Source organism: Salvelinus alpinus, chromosome 24 (genome assembly GCF_045679555.1).
Source record: "Salvelinus alpinus chromosome 24, SLU_Salpinus.1, whole genome shotgun sequence".
Classification (NCBI taxonomy): Eukaryota; Metazoa; Chordata; class Actinopteri; order Salmoniformes; family Salmonidae; genus Salvelinus; species Salvelinus alpinus.
In genome coordinates, this window is record NC_092109.1 from 35,715,322 (window position 1) to 35,729,757 (window position 14,436).

At 41.6% G+C, this 14,436-nt stretch overlaps 1 long non-coding RNA gene across 1 annotated transcript in view; it reads left to right on the forward strand.

The window, feature by feature from the left end:
* Positions 1–12,425, forward strand: part of LOC139552745 (uncharacterized) — a 75,239-nt gene extending 62,814 nt beyond the window's left edge. The window contains exon 3 of the long non-coding RNA XR_011670467.1: positions 12,380–12,425. This is a non-coding gene — a long non-coding RNA (uncharacterized lncRNA). The remainder of the gene's footprint in view (positions 1–12,379) is intronic.
* Positions 12,426–14,436: the final 2,011 nt, after the last annotated feature.

The following is a 14,436-nucleotide window of genomic DNA, read 5'->3' on the forward strand; positions in this document are numbered from 1 at the left end:
CATGGGAAATCAAAGACGTATGTAGTCTCTGGTTTGACATATTGATGATATGGCCAGCCCTTCATTGTAGCAGGATGGGCTTGGCGCAAATCATTCAATAAGACAATATTAAAAGTCGTTTCGAGATTTTCTCTGTGGCAAACACAATGCATGGCATTGTCTTTATTACAATATCATTAACTAGGAGAGAGAGAGAGAGTACAGACACAACACGGCCTTACAGACCACATCTCCTGTCCTTTATTTGACAGCATGTTACCTTGATTTTTTCACTATTTTGTTACATTATCTACACACAATACCACATAATGACAAAGTGAAAACAAGTTTTTAGACATTTTAGCAAATGTATAAAAAATATAAAACAGAAATACCTTATATTCAGACCCTTTTCTATGAGACTCAAAATTGAGCTCAGGTGCATCCTGTTTCCGTTGATAATCCTTGAGATGTTTCTACAACTTGATTGGAGTCCACCTGTGGTAAATTCAATTTAATGGACATGATTTGGAAAGGCACACACTATATAAAGTACCACAGTTGACAGTGCAAGTCAGAGCAAAAATCAAGCCATGAGGTCGAAGGAATTGTCTGTAGAGCGCTGAGACAGGATTGTACGGAGGCGCAGATCTGGGGAAGGGAACCCAAACATTTCTGCAGCATTGAAGATCCCCAAAAACACAGTGACCTCCATCATTCTTAAATGGAAGAAGTTTGGAACCACCAAGATTCTTTCTACAGCTGGCCGCATGGCCAAACTGAGCAATCGGGGGAGAAGTACCTTGGTCAGGGAAGTGACCAAGAACCCGATGGTCACTCTGACAGAGCTCTAGAGTTCCTCGGTGGAGATGGGAGAACCTTCCAGAAGGACAACCATCTCTGCAGCACTCCACCAATCAGGCCTTTATGGTAGAGTGGCCAGACGGAAGTCACGCCTTAGTAAAAGGCACATGACATCTCACTTGGAGTTTTCCAAACGGCACCTAAAGACTCTCAGACCATGAGAAACAAGATTCTCTGGTCTGATGAAACCAAGATTGAAGTCTTTGTCTTGAATGCCAAGTGTCACGTCTGGAAGAAACCTGGCACCATTCCTACGGTGAAGCATGGTCATGGCAGAATCATGCTGTGGGGATGTTTTTCAGCGGCAGGGACTGGAAGACTAGTCAGGATCGAGGCAAAGACGAACGGAGCCAAGTACAGAGAAATCCTTGATGAAAACCTGCTCCAGAGCTCTCAGGACCTCAGACTGGGGCGAAAGGTCACCTTCCAACAGGACAACGACCCTAAGCACACAGCCAAGACAATGCAGGAGTGGCTTCGGGACAAGTCTCTGAATGTCCTTGAGTGGCCCAGCCAGAGTCTGAACTTAAATCCGATCGAACATCTCTGGAGACACCTGAAAATATCTGTGCAGCAACTCTCCCCATGCAACCTGACAGAACTTGAGAGGATCTGCAGAGAAGAATAGGAGAAATACAGGTGTGCCAAGCTTGTAGCCTAATACCCAAGAAGACTCGAAGCTGTAACACTGCCAAAGGTGCTTCAACAAAGTACTGAGTAAAGGGTCTGAATACTTATGTAAATGTAATATTTCCATTTTTTATATTTAATATATTAGCAAAGATTTCTAAAAACCTGTTTTTGCTTTGTCATTATGGGGTACTGTGTGTAGATTGATGAGGGAAAAAACGATTTAATACATTTTAGAATGAGGCTGTAACGTAACACAATGTGGAGATGTAAAGGGGTCTGAATACTTTCCGAAAGGCATTGTACATTATGCAATTGTTTGGAATCCATAAATATGTGCTGTATATCCTATTTCATGGATAAACCCTAACCCCAGTCTTTTCACTGTAAATTATTTGATAGTGTACCTCCCATCAGTGTTAAGCAGTGCTTGGTTAGGGATAGGCTGTGGTTCAAGGGATAGGCTGTGGTTCAAGGGATAGGCTGTTGTTCAAGGGATAGACTGTTGTTCAAGGAATAGACTGTTGTTCAAGGAATAGGCTGTTGTTCAAGGGATAGACTGTTGTTCAATGAATAGACTGTTGTTCAAGGAATAGGCTGTTGTTCAAGGGATAGACTGTTGTTCAAGGAATAGACTGTTGTTCAAGGAATAGGCTGTTGTTCAAGGAATAGACTGTTGTTCAAGGAATAGGCTGTTGTTCAAGGGATAGGCTGTTGTTCAAGGTATAGACTGTTGTTCAAGGAATAGGCTGTTGTTCAAGGGATAGGCTGTTGTTCAAGGTATAGACTGTTGTTCAAGGGATAGACTGTTGTTCAATGAATAGGCTGTTGTTCAAGGGATAGACTGTTGTTCAATGAATAGGCTGTTGTTCAAGGGATAGACTGTTGTTCAAGGAATAGACTGTTGTTCAAGGAATAGGCTGTTGTTCAAGGGATAGGCTGTTGTTCAAGGGATAGACTGTTGTTCAAGGGATAGACTGTTGTTCAAGGAATAGGCTGTTGTTCAAGGGATAGACTGTTGTTCAAGGGATAGACTGTTGTTCAAGGAATAGGCTGTTGTTCAAGGGATAGACTGTTGTTCAAGGAATAGGCTGTTGTTCAAGGGATAGACTGTTGTTCTATACTAGAGAAATGTTTAACATGAAATAAGTTTGCTAATATGGGTGATTGTTAATGGGACAATTGATGGCTACAACCATCAAACTAGTAGTCGTTTTAAAGGATAATAGAAAAACTGTGGTGCACATTAATGTTATAAACTGTGGTGCACATTATTATAAACTGTGGTGCACATTAATGTTATAAACTGTGGTGCACATTATTATAAACTGTGGTGCACATGAATGTTATAAACTGTGGTGCACATTAATGTTATAAACGGTGGTGCACATTAATGTTATAAACTGTGGTGCACATTATTATAAACTGTGGTGCACATTAATGTTATAAACGGTGGTGCACATTAATGTTATAAACTGTGGTGCACATTATTATAAACTGTGGTGCACATTAATGTTATAAACTGTGTGTAACGGTTCTCCTCTTCCTCTTCATCCGAAGAGGAGGAGCATGGATTGAACCAAGACGCAGCGTGATACTTAGACATGATATTTATTTAGACACGACAAAACAACGAAGACAAAAAACGAACTATACTTGAATTAACTAACAAAATAACAAAACGAATGTAGACAGACCTGGACGTAAGAACTTACATGTAACACGAAGAACGCACGAACAGGGAAATGACTACATAAAAATCGAACGAACAAAATGAAAAAACAAACCGAAACAGTCCCGTATGGTGCAACATAGACAGACACTAACACAGGAGACAACCACCCACAAACAAACAATGTGACCCCACCTACCTTAATATGATTCTCAATCAGAGGAGATGAAAACCACCTGCCTCTAATTGAGAACCATATTAGGTACCCATTAAACCAACATAGAAACAGAAAACATAGACTGCCCACCCAAACTCACGTCCTGACCAGCTAACACATACAAAAACTAACAGAAAACAGGTCAGGAACGTGACACTGTGGGTAACATTAACATAAATTGTGATGCACATTAATGTTATAAACTGTGGTGCACATGAATGTTATAAACTGTGGTGCACATGAATGTTATAAACTGTAGTTCACATCATTGTTATAAACGGTGGTGCGCATTAATGTTTGAAACTGTGGTGCACATTAGTGTTATAAAGTTAGCGTTCTATTTATTGTTATTATTATTGTCATTGCGATGATGGACTTGTTGTCCATATAGCCCATGTCTAATTACGGGCTCATCCTCATCAGATCTATGTCACTAGATGAATCACATTTGTTCTAGGATCTGTTCATTCTACCATAATATGCTACCTGGAGAGTTCTGCTTTGATGTGCCGTGTGCTATTAGTCCTGCTACTGGTAGAGCTGCCTGCTGTCTAGACTTCAACTTCCATCACATTGTAGAAGAAAAGTGTTGTAGCTTAATGCAGAGGATGTGCATAGAACACTTAGGGGAATATTGACCAAACGTATAACACTGCTGTCTTCGTATGACCCGTTTCTGAGTTTGGGGCTGGCAGAGAGCGTGATCATTATTTATGGCTGGTGACATCAGCCAAAGGTGCTAACCACAACATGGATGTTTCAATGAAACCACATCTGCACCATAAGAAGCTGTTCAGTTGTTGCTTATAACCAATACCAACACTCTTCTTCTGTATTAGGGATGAAGGAAAGGTGACACAGAGGAAGTAGATTGTTTCTATCCACCATTCACCTCAAAAGGAAGATTGTAACGAGCATAAAATGAAAGGTTTTGTCTCAATTTCACTTTTTAAAAAGGAAATCTGTAGTTTAAACAACAAAGCAGCCACCCTTCCACTGTTTTTGATAAACAGCTGAGAGATGGGGTTGGTGAAATGTAACCACTCTCATATATGTATCACAGAGCTATAAATGCAAAGACTGACCATCCATGAGGTCAGAAATATAGTTTTAACCATGTTTTGAGGCTGTATATTGTTTGTATTTGTATTTATTAAGGATCCCCATGAATAACTGCCAAGGCAGGAGCTACTCTCTTCCTAGGGTTTATTTTGGATCCCCATTAGTTCCTGCCAAGTTGGGAGCCAGGCCCACCCACTGGGGAGCCCAGTCAATCAGAATGTATTTCCCACAAAACGGCTTTATTACAAACAGAAATACTCCACAGTTTCATCAGCTGTCCGGGTGGCTGGTCTCAGACGATTGCGCAGGAGGTGGCTTATGGTAGAGAAATGAACATTCAATTATCTGTTAACCGCTCTGGTGGACATTCCTGCAATCAGCATGCCAATTGCACGCTCCCTCAATAATTGAGACATAAGTGGCATTGTGTTGTGTGACAAAACTGCACATTTTAGAGTGGCCTTTTATTTCCCCCAGCACAAGGTGCACCTGTGTAATGATCATTCTGTTTAATCGGCTTCTTGATATGCCACACCTGTCAGGTGGATGAATTATCTTGGCAAAGGAGAAATGCCTACTAAAATTTATGCAAACAAACGTGTGTACAAAATATGAGAGAAAGAAGCTTTTTGTGTGTATGGAACATTTCTGGGATCTTTTATTTCAGCTCATGAAACGTAGGACCAACACTTTACATGTTGCGTTTATATTTCTGTTCAGTATAAATAGTGAGCCAACTTGTTTTCAGCACAAATTTTCTCATGGCTCTCTCTTGTATCTCTGCAGCAGACATATAGTGAGCAATATGTTTGGAACATCAAATCGCAATACAATCGCAGTATCGAATATAGAATTGTGAGAATCTCAATACGTAAGTATCAGGATAATATCATATTGTGAGGTGTCTGGCAATTCCCAGCCATAATGAGCAAGACAACATGGTCTGTTGAGATATGAAGTCTATTTTGAAGCAGCAGTTGGATGTGTCTCTAGCATTTCTCTTGTTCTAATGGAGTATATAATGATATTAGACAAGGTGATATTTTCTCTTCCATGAATGGTGTTTTAGTATCCCTCGTCTAACGAAGCCAGCACTCGACTGCTGCCGCTCTAACACGTGGGCCAGTCGCAGTACATTTAAATCAAACCTTTCCTGTCTGTCATCTTCAAACCATCTTACAACAGTTTCCTGTCCGTCATCTTCAAACCATCTTACAACAGTTTCCTGTCTGTCATCTTCAAACCATCTTACAACAGTTTCCTGTCCGTCATCTTCAAACCTTCTTACAACAGTTTCCTGTCCGTCATCTTCAAACCATCTTACAACAGTTTCCTGTCCGTCATCTTCAAACCTTCTTACAACAGTTTCCTGTCCGTCATCTTCAAACCTTCTTACAACAGTTTCCTGTCCGTCATCTTCAAACCTTCTTACAACAGTTTCCTGTCCGTCATCTTCAAACCATCTTACAACAGTTTCCTGTCCGTCATCTTCAAACCATCTTACAACAGTTTCCTGTCCGTCATCTTCAAACCTTCTTACAACAGTTTCCTGTCCGTCATCTTCAAACCTTCTTACAACAGTTTCCTGTCCGTCATCTTCAAACCATCTTACAACAGTTTCCTGTCCGTCATCTTCAAACCATCTTACAACAGTTTCCTGTCCGTCATCTTCAAACCATCTTACAACAGTTTCCTGTCCGTCATCTTCAAACCTTCTTACAACAGTTTCCTGTCCGTCATCTTCAAACCATCTTACAACAGTTTCCTGTCCGTCATCTTCAAACCATCTTACAACAGTTTCCTGTCTGTCATCTTCAAACCATCTTACAACAGTTTCCTGTCCGTCATCTTCAAACCTTCTTACAACAGTTTCCTGTCTGTCATCTTCAAACCATCTTACAACAGTTTCCTGTCTGTCATCTTCAAACCATCTTACAACAGTTTCCTGTCTGTCATCTTCAAACCATCTTACAACAGTTTCCTGTCCGTCATCTTCAAACCATCTTACAACAGTTTCCTGTCCGTCATCTTCAAACCATCTTACAACAGTTTCCTGTCCGTCATCTTCAAACCATCTTACAACAGTTTCCTGTCTGTCATCTTCAAACCATCTTACAACAGTTTCCTGTCCGTCATCTTCAAACCATCTTACAACAGTTTCCTGTCTGTCATCTTCAAACCATCTTACAACAGTTTCCTGTCCGTCATCTTCAAACCATCTTACAACAGTTTCCTGTCCGTCATCTTCAAACCATCTTACAACAGTTTCCTGTCCGTCATCTTCAAACCATCTTACAACAGTTTCCTGTCCGTCATCTTCAAACCTTCTTACAACAGTTTCCTGTCCGTCATCTTCAAACCATCTTACAACAGTTTCCTGTCCGTCATCTTCAAACCTTCTTACAACAGTTTCCTGTCCGTCATCTTCAAACCTTCTTACAACAGTTTCCTGTCTGTCATCTTCAAACCATCTTACAACAGTTTCCTGTCCGTCATCTTCAAACCATCTTACAACAGTTTCCTGTCCGTCATCTTCAAACCTTCTTACAACAGTTTCCTGTCCGTCATCTTCAAACCTTCTTACAACAGTTTCCTGTCCGTCATCTTCAAACCTTCTTACAACAGTTTCCTGTCTGTCATCTTCAAACCATCTTACAACAATTTCCAGTCTGTCATCTTCAAACTTGGATTATCGTTGTTTTTTTTAATGTGCAGTTCCTATTGACACTACTAGTACCAGGGAAACATAGCTGGAAATGTGTGCTCCCTCGTTGTCTCTACAGACCCAAGAGAATATCAACGATAAAAAATATTCCTTAATATATAACTCACAATAACTCTAGTATTCTCCCTAGATAATATTGCACTATTACTCCGTTTGTGTATCAGACATGCTCCCTAAATAAGTAAGTCTCAAAATAGTTTAAATGTTTTGTATCAGACAAGTTCCTAATATTCTAACTCCAGGGCTATTTAGCGATCTAAAATTAAGCTTCAAAAGATAATATTTAGTTTGAATGTTCTGCCAGGTTGATTGATCTGCCAAAGTTAATAAGCGTGTATTTTTAATCTAAGAGGGCTACTGGATTTAGACAGTTCCATAAAACACACACAATCTTCACCCAGGGGGAAAAAAAGCTCCTTCCTGTGTTGGTCATTTCTGCTTTAAGTTTTCTTTGGCTCCATCCTGCCGCGACACTGTGGTATCTTAAGATGTGGATAAGCACCACTAATCTACGTCTGGTCTGAATTGGATCCCAAGTGGGTGGGTGGAGGGGCGTCGACCCCAGTTATTGCTCTTTCCTCCTCCTTTTCACACCCTCAGCACACTATAGGTTATTTTGTGGCGTTACAAATTAAACAAGCTAACACGTACCACCTGCTAAATTACTGTCCATGGAATTCATTATGAATTCCCTCTATTCATGTGCATATTCCAGCACCTCTAAGGCTCTTAATCCAACACTGGTGGAGGTGTGGGTTTTTGGAACACCTATATGGTACCTTGAAGGTCCCTATTAACATAGTGTCTGGGTGCCAGGTGATAAATACATATTGAAGATCCCTATTAACGTAGTGTCTGGGTGCCAGGTAGTAAATACATATTGAAGATCCCTATTAACATAGTGTCTGGGTGCCAGGTGATACATACATATTGAAGATCCCTATTAACATAGTGTCTGGGAGCCAGGTGATACATACATATTGAAGATCCCTATTAACATAGTGTCTGAGTGCCAGGTAGTAAATACATATTGAAGATCCCTAATAACATAGTGTCTGGGTGCCAGGTAGTAAATACATATTGAAGATCCCTATTAACATAGTGTCTGGGTGCCAGGTGATACATACATATTGAAGATCCCTATTAACATAGTGTCTGGGAGCCAGGTGATACATACATATTGAAGATCCCTATTAACATAGTGTCTGGGTGCCAGGTAGTAAATACATATTGAAGATCCCTATTAACATAGTGTCTGGGTGCCAGGTAGTAAATACATATTGAAGATCCCTATTAACATAGTGTCTGGGTGCCAGGTAGTAAATACATATTGAAGATCCCTATTAACATAGTGTCTGGGTGCCAGGTGATACATACATATTGAAGATCCCTATTAACATAGTGTCTGAGTGCCAGGTGATACATACATATTGAAGATCCCTAATAACATAGTGTCTGGGTGCCAGGTAGTAAATACATATTGAAGATCCCTATTAACGTAGTGTCTGAGTGCCAGGTGATACATACATATTGAAGATCCCTATTAACATAGTGTCTGGGTGCCAGGTGATACATACATATTGAAGATCCCTATTAACATAGTGTCTGGGTGCCAGGTGATACATACATATTGAAGATCCCTATTAACATAGTGTCTGGGTGCCAGGTGATACATACATATTGAAGATCCCTATTAACGTAGTGTCTGAGTGCCAGGTGATACATACATATTGAAGATCCCTATTAACGTAGTGTCTGAGTGCCAGGTGATAAATACATATTGAAGATCCCTATTAACATAGTGTCTGGGTGCCAGGTAGTAAATACATATTGAAGGTCCCTATTAACATAGTGTCTGGGTGCCAGGTAGTAAATACATATTGAAGATCCCTATTAACATAGTGTCTGAGTGCCAGGTGATACATACATATTGAAGATCCCTATTAACGTAGTGTCTGAGTGCCAGGTGATAAATACATATTGAAGATCCCTATTAACATAGTGTCTGGGTGCCAGGTAGTAAATACATATTGAAGGTCCCTATTAACATAGTGTCTGGGTGCCAGGTAGTAAATACATATTGAAGATCCCTATTAACATAGTGTCTGGGTGCCAGGTAGTAAATACATATTGAAGGTCCCTATTAACATAGTGTCTGGGTGCCAGGTGATAAATACATATTGAAGATCCCTATTAACATAGTGTCTGAGTGCCAGGTAGTAAATACATATTGAAGATCCCTATTAACATAGTGTCTGGGTGCCAGGTAGTAAATACATATTGAAGGTCCCTATTAACATAGTGTCTGGGAGCCAGGTGATAAATACATATTGAAGATCCCTATTAACAAAGTGGCAGGTGGCAGGTGATGAATATGTATTGGGCCAGATGGTTGTTTCCTCCTTCTCTCTACTGGATCTCTTCCATCCATAGTAAAGATCATCACAGAGTCAGCTACCCAAAATAACTTTTAGTTCACTATAGTAACTCTGATTATAGCCATACCAGTCTCGTTTTCGTACTGTACATTTAGAGAAAAGTACAGGTATGTCCTCTGTGGCTGAGTTGTGGACCTCTGTAGCTGAGTTGTGGACCTCTGTAGCTGAGTTGTGGACCTCTGTAGCTGAGTTGTGGACCTCTGTAGCTGAGTTGTGGACCTCTGTAGCTGAGTTGTGGACCTCTGTAGCTGAGTTGTGGACCTCTGTAGCTGAGTTGTGGACCTCTGTAGCTCAGTTGTGGACCTCTGTAGCTGAGTTGTGGACCTCTGTAGCTGAGTTGTGGACCTCTGTAGCTGAGTTGTGGACCTCTGTAGCTCAGTTGTGGACCTCTGTAGCTCAGTTGTGGACCTCTGTAGCTCAGTTGTGGACCTCTGTAGCTCAGTTGTGGACCTCTGTAGCTGAGTTGTGGACCTCTGTAGCTGAGTTGTGGACCTCTGTAGCTCAGTTGTGGACCTCTGTAGCTCAGTTGTGGACCTCTGTAGCTGAGTTGTGGACCTCTGTAGCTGAGTTGTGGACCTCTGTAGCTCAGTTGTGGACCTCTGTAGCTGAGTTGTGGACCTCTGTAGCTCAGTTGTGGACCTCTGTAGCTGAGTTGTGGACCTCTGTAGCTGAGTTGTGGACCTCTGTAGCTCAGTTGTGGACCTCTGTAGCTCAGTTGTGGACCTCTGTAGCTCAGTTGGCAGAGCATGGTGCTTGCAACGCCAGGATAAAGGGTGTTCAATTCCCTGGACCAGCCGTACATGAAATGCATGCATGACTGCAAGTAGCTTTGGATAAAAACGTCTGCTAAAAATCTTCAGGACAATGGATTGAGTTAAATCACATTTGTTCTTCTGTGAGCTCATTTTATTGGCCTTAAAATTATTATTCCAATATCTTGCTGCATGTTTTATTTTGATTAGTTCTGAAGAGGGGCAACATCACGCACACAACGTTTAGTGTACAAGTCACATATTCCTCCTTTAATAGGATTTAGATGGAATTTAGTGTTGTGATTTTTCAGCAGACAGTTAGACGGTGGCGTAAGGAGTTTATTCATGGTAGATGTGTAAGTTAGACTCCAGTTTTAAAAGACGTACTGTATACCGTACACTAACAATAGAGTGAGGGAAGGAACACAGTTCCTTTTTCTCCTGGAACACTGACTATTTGGCCTGTGCGTAATAGGCATGTAAATTGCACATGTTGGATCTGTTGGATAAAACAAAGAGGACTTTCACGTTAACATTTAAATGGTAATTCAATCTCTTTTGTTCAGTTTTGCGTAGTGGTGTGTTGTGTCCAAGGAGCTGTCCCGTTGGTAAACATTATACTGAGCTGACGTCATCTGAACGCGTAGCTACCCACCCCCTGCATGTGAGCTAAAGCAATTAGCCTTTGGAACAAGTACTGTGGTAAAATAATATGGTGTTACAGTATTTTCTTATTAAAACCATAAACCGTTCTTGAGATCTGATACCTTGCATGTGTTTGACTATGACTTGGGCCAGTGCGTCAGGGTGAAAGCATGTTGAATATGTTATCTGTGCTGGGGAGGATGTGGGCCAGTTGGTCTTGTTTGATCTCAGTGGACTTGTGTAATCAAATCAAATCAAATCACATTTGCTTGGTCACATGCACCGAATAGAACCGGTTTAGACCTTACTATGAAATGCTTACTTACAAGCCCTTAATCAACAATGCAGCTGTAGCCCCTGATCCATGTGGGGGTTATTGATATGAGGCGTCCAGCTACGTATGGCCTGGCTTCAGACTGGAGGGATAAGTCCACACAGCCACCAGCAAATGAAAAACAGGGAGTTGTACAGCACGTTGAAACTCTACCCTCATCACGCTCATATTGTGATTCACAATATACCTCTCTGAGCCGTATCACATTTGAATAGGTTGATAAAATGCATGCAATAGGTTGATTTAAAAAAACAGGCAATTCCAAAGCTTTGATGGTATCTCAAATCCTACTCATCATCCATGGACGCCTGACTTTGACGTGTCTAAACTGAAAACCTGGTGGAAGAGCCTTCCCTTCATCATGTCTGGTCAGGTCACCACTCACCAGTGTGTTTGCAGATAGGACTGTAAACATTATCTTTATGAGAGGCTGCACTGTGCCTGGACTCTAATTAGAGCAGGTTGCTCAGCGCTGACAGACATAATTATTTGTTTGGCTTGTGTGTGATGTCACTGTTGGCTGGGGCCTTCTTGCAGATGCAGCCAGGGGAAAGCTGAGGGGGCGTGTGTCTGTGTGTTCCGATCGCTGCTGTCAGGAATAGCCCTTTTCCCAGCCGGGCCTCTTGTCTTCAGGGTGGACACACCAAGGGAAGCTTCCACACTGATCACTGAGCCTGTCTTCAGGAATGGGAAACAGAAAGGCAATTGTTCTCACGCTGTCTATCAGCTTCCTCTATTAAATCACCCCTCAGTCAGTTAGTGATCTGTTAACCCATTGTCATAACATCAGTTTTGGCAGGTCATGTGTACTATCTCCTCCTGTCTCTACACACAATTGATACTCTGTAATGGAAGAATCTTATCGGACTTGTACAAACACGGTCCAGACTAGTTCAGATATCTGAGAAGTAAACAGATCATTCCTCATTGGTAGCTGTGCAAGTTTCACACTATGACATATAGGTTGTTGTTTCTCATTAAGCTGTAACTCCTACTTTAGTGACAACAAAAGACAGGCGATGAATAACCTCCATTTCTCTCTTTCTCTGTCATCCTTCTAGGGCCTCCAGGAAAACGGGGAAGGATGGGAAGACGAGGCGACTCTGGTAACTAGTCTCTCTTAGTTCCTATGTTCCCTCAGTGTGTTCAGTGCTTATCGTCCTGAGCAGTGTGTTAATGTGTATGTTTATGTGAGCCAAAGGGTAGAGTGTATCAAAGTGACCAACAGATGTGAATGAACTGTACAGTACCTCCCTACAGTCCCTGGTTGCTAACAGCCGGGGGGAGATTTGACAGTGTGCAGCTGCTGCAGGCTTCTTAATGACCTTTCACCCTGCCAGTGTTGCCTGCTTGGTGGCCTCACTTTTCTCTCTTTCATCTGAAGGAATCCATCCATTCTCAGGAATAATTATTCACAGACTTCTGTATTCTTCAAATCCTTTCAGCGATGCCTACGGACAGCGGACTGCAAAGAGCTCTTGTGGAAGTACACCATTAAAAAGGGGGATGTCCACTGCTATAATTGTGTACTTTCTCATCGCATTCTTAGTGTGCAGTTCAATTTGCTTGGAATGTTCTTTGACATTTGTCATATCAGGAATTTTGGCAATTCTGACCCGTTTTTTTCTTCTCTGTGGATATGAAACATGGTGGCCCTATGCAAGCCCTATCACAGCATCCTTAGCCAGAGTTCACAGGTCATTCATGATATGATAATTGAAACACCTTATTTGAAAATGCCAGAAGAAAAAATCCCCAAATAATAAAGAACACCTTGCTCGTGTTACAACATGTCCTTGATGATTTAGCAAGGTTTTAGTGCAGATGTCTGAACTTTCCCCCTAGGAGTGTACTCCTCCCCTTATAAAGATGAGTGTGACCTTGAGAGAAGAAACTAAACTACACTACATCAGATACATACAGAGACCCGTAATCTGGACAGTAGCCTGAACTTCCCTTGTGCAGACCAGAGACAGATCTCATCCATAATGTATAGTGGTGGGTAAATAAATAACAAGGGTAAATCACAATCTCATCTCATCACTACATTCTCACAGTCAAGGCTGGCCCAAGGGGTCTGCCTATATCTGAAATATGTGGCTTCTACTAGTCAGTTCGGCCCTTGACAGTGCAGAACACACGTGCAACTTAGCTAGGGGGATGGAGAGAATAGTTGCCTCTTTTTTTCTGTGCAGGGGATTGAGTAGGGTTACTCCACTGGCTCCAAGCCCCCAGCCCAGCGACATACGTCTCCGAAAAAAGAAGCCTTCTGGCTTCTGTCTGCTGAGCTGACTCCACTCCACTCCTGACTCATAAAGGTTCTTCCTGGACCAGCATAGTTCCACAGTGTCACATTCCATTAGCGATACCAAATGTCTTATGAGCATCATTACTAGTTGGTGGTGACCTAAATGCCAGAACTGGACAAGAACCTGACACTCTCAGACAAACACCTACCTGGAGGTGACAGTATTCCCTCCCAAATATGCCCCCCTAGACACAACTATGACAAAATAACCAACAAAAACTGGTCACAACTTTTTCAGCTCTGTCGCACGCAGGATCTGTACATAGTTAATAGTAGGCTTCAAGGAGACTTCTGTGGTAGGTACACCTACAGCTCATCCCTTGACAGTAGTACTGTGGATTACTTTATCACTGACCTCAACCCAGAGTCTCTCAGAGCGTTTACAGTCATCCCACTGACACCCCTTTCAGATCACAGCAAAATCAGTCTACTTGAACAAAACAATATTCAATCATGAGGCTTCAAAGCCAAGGGATCTGAACAATATTAAGAATAGCTATAGCTGGAAGGAAAGTAGTGTGGAAACCTATCAAAAAACAATTAGGCAACAACAAATTAAATCCCTTTTAGACAACTTCCTGGACAAAACATTTCACTGTAATAGTGAAGGTGTAAACTTGACAGTAGAAAGCCTTAACAGTATATTTTACCTTTCAGCTTCCCTATCAAATCTAAAAATGTCAAGTAGACAACCTAAGAAAATGGAAAACAATGACAAGTGGTTTGATGGAGAATGCGAACGCCTAAGAAAGAAATTGAGAAACCTATCCAACCAAAAACATAGAGGCCCAGAAAACCAGAGCCTATGCC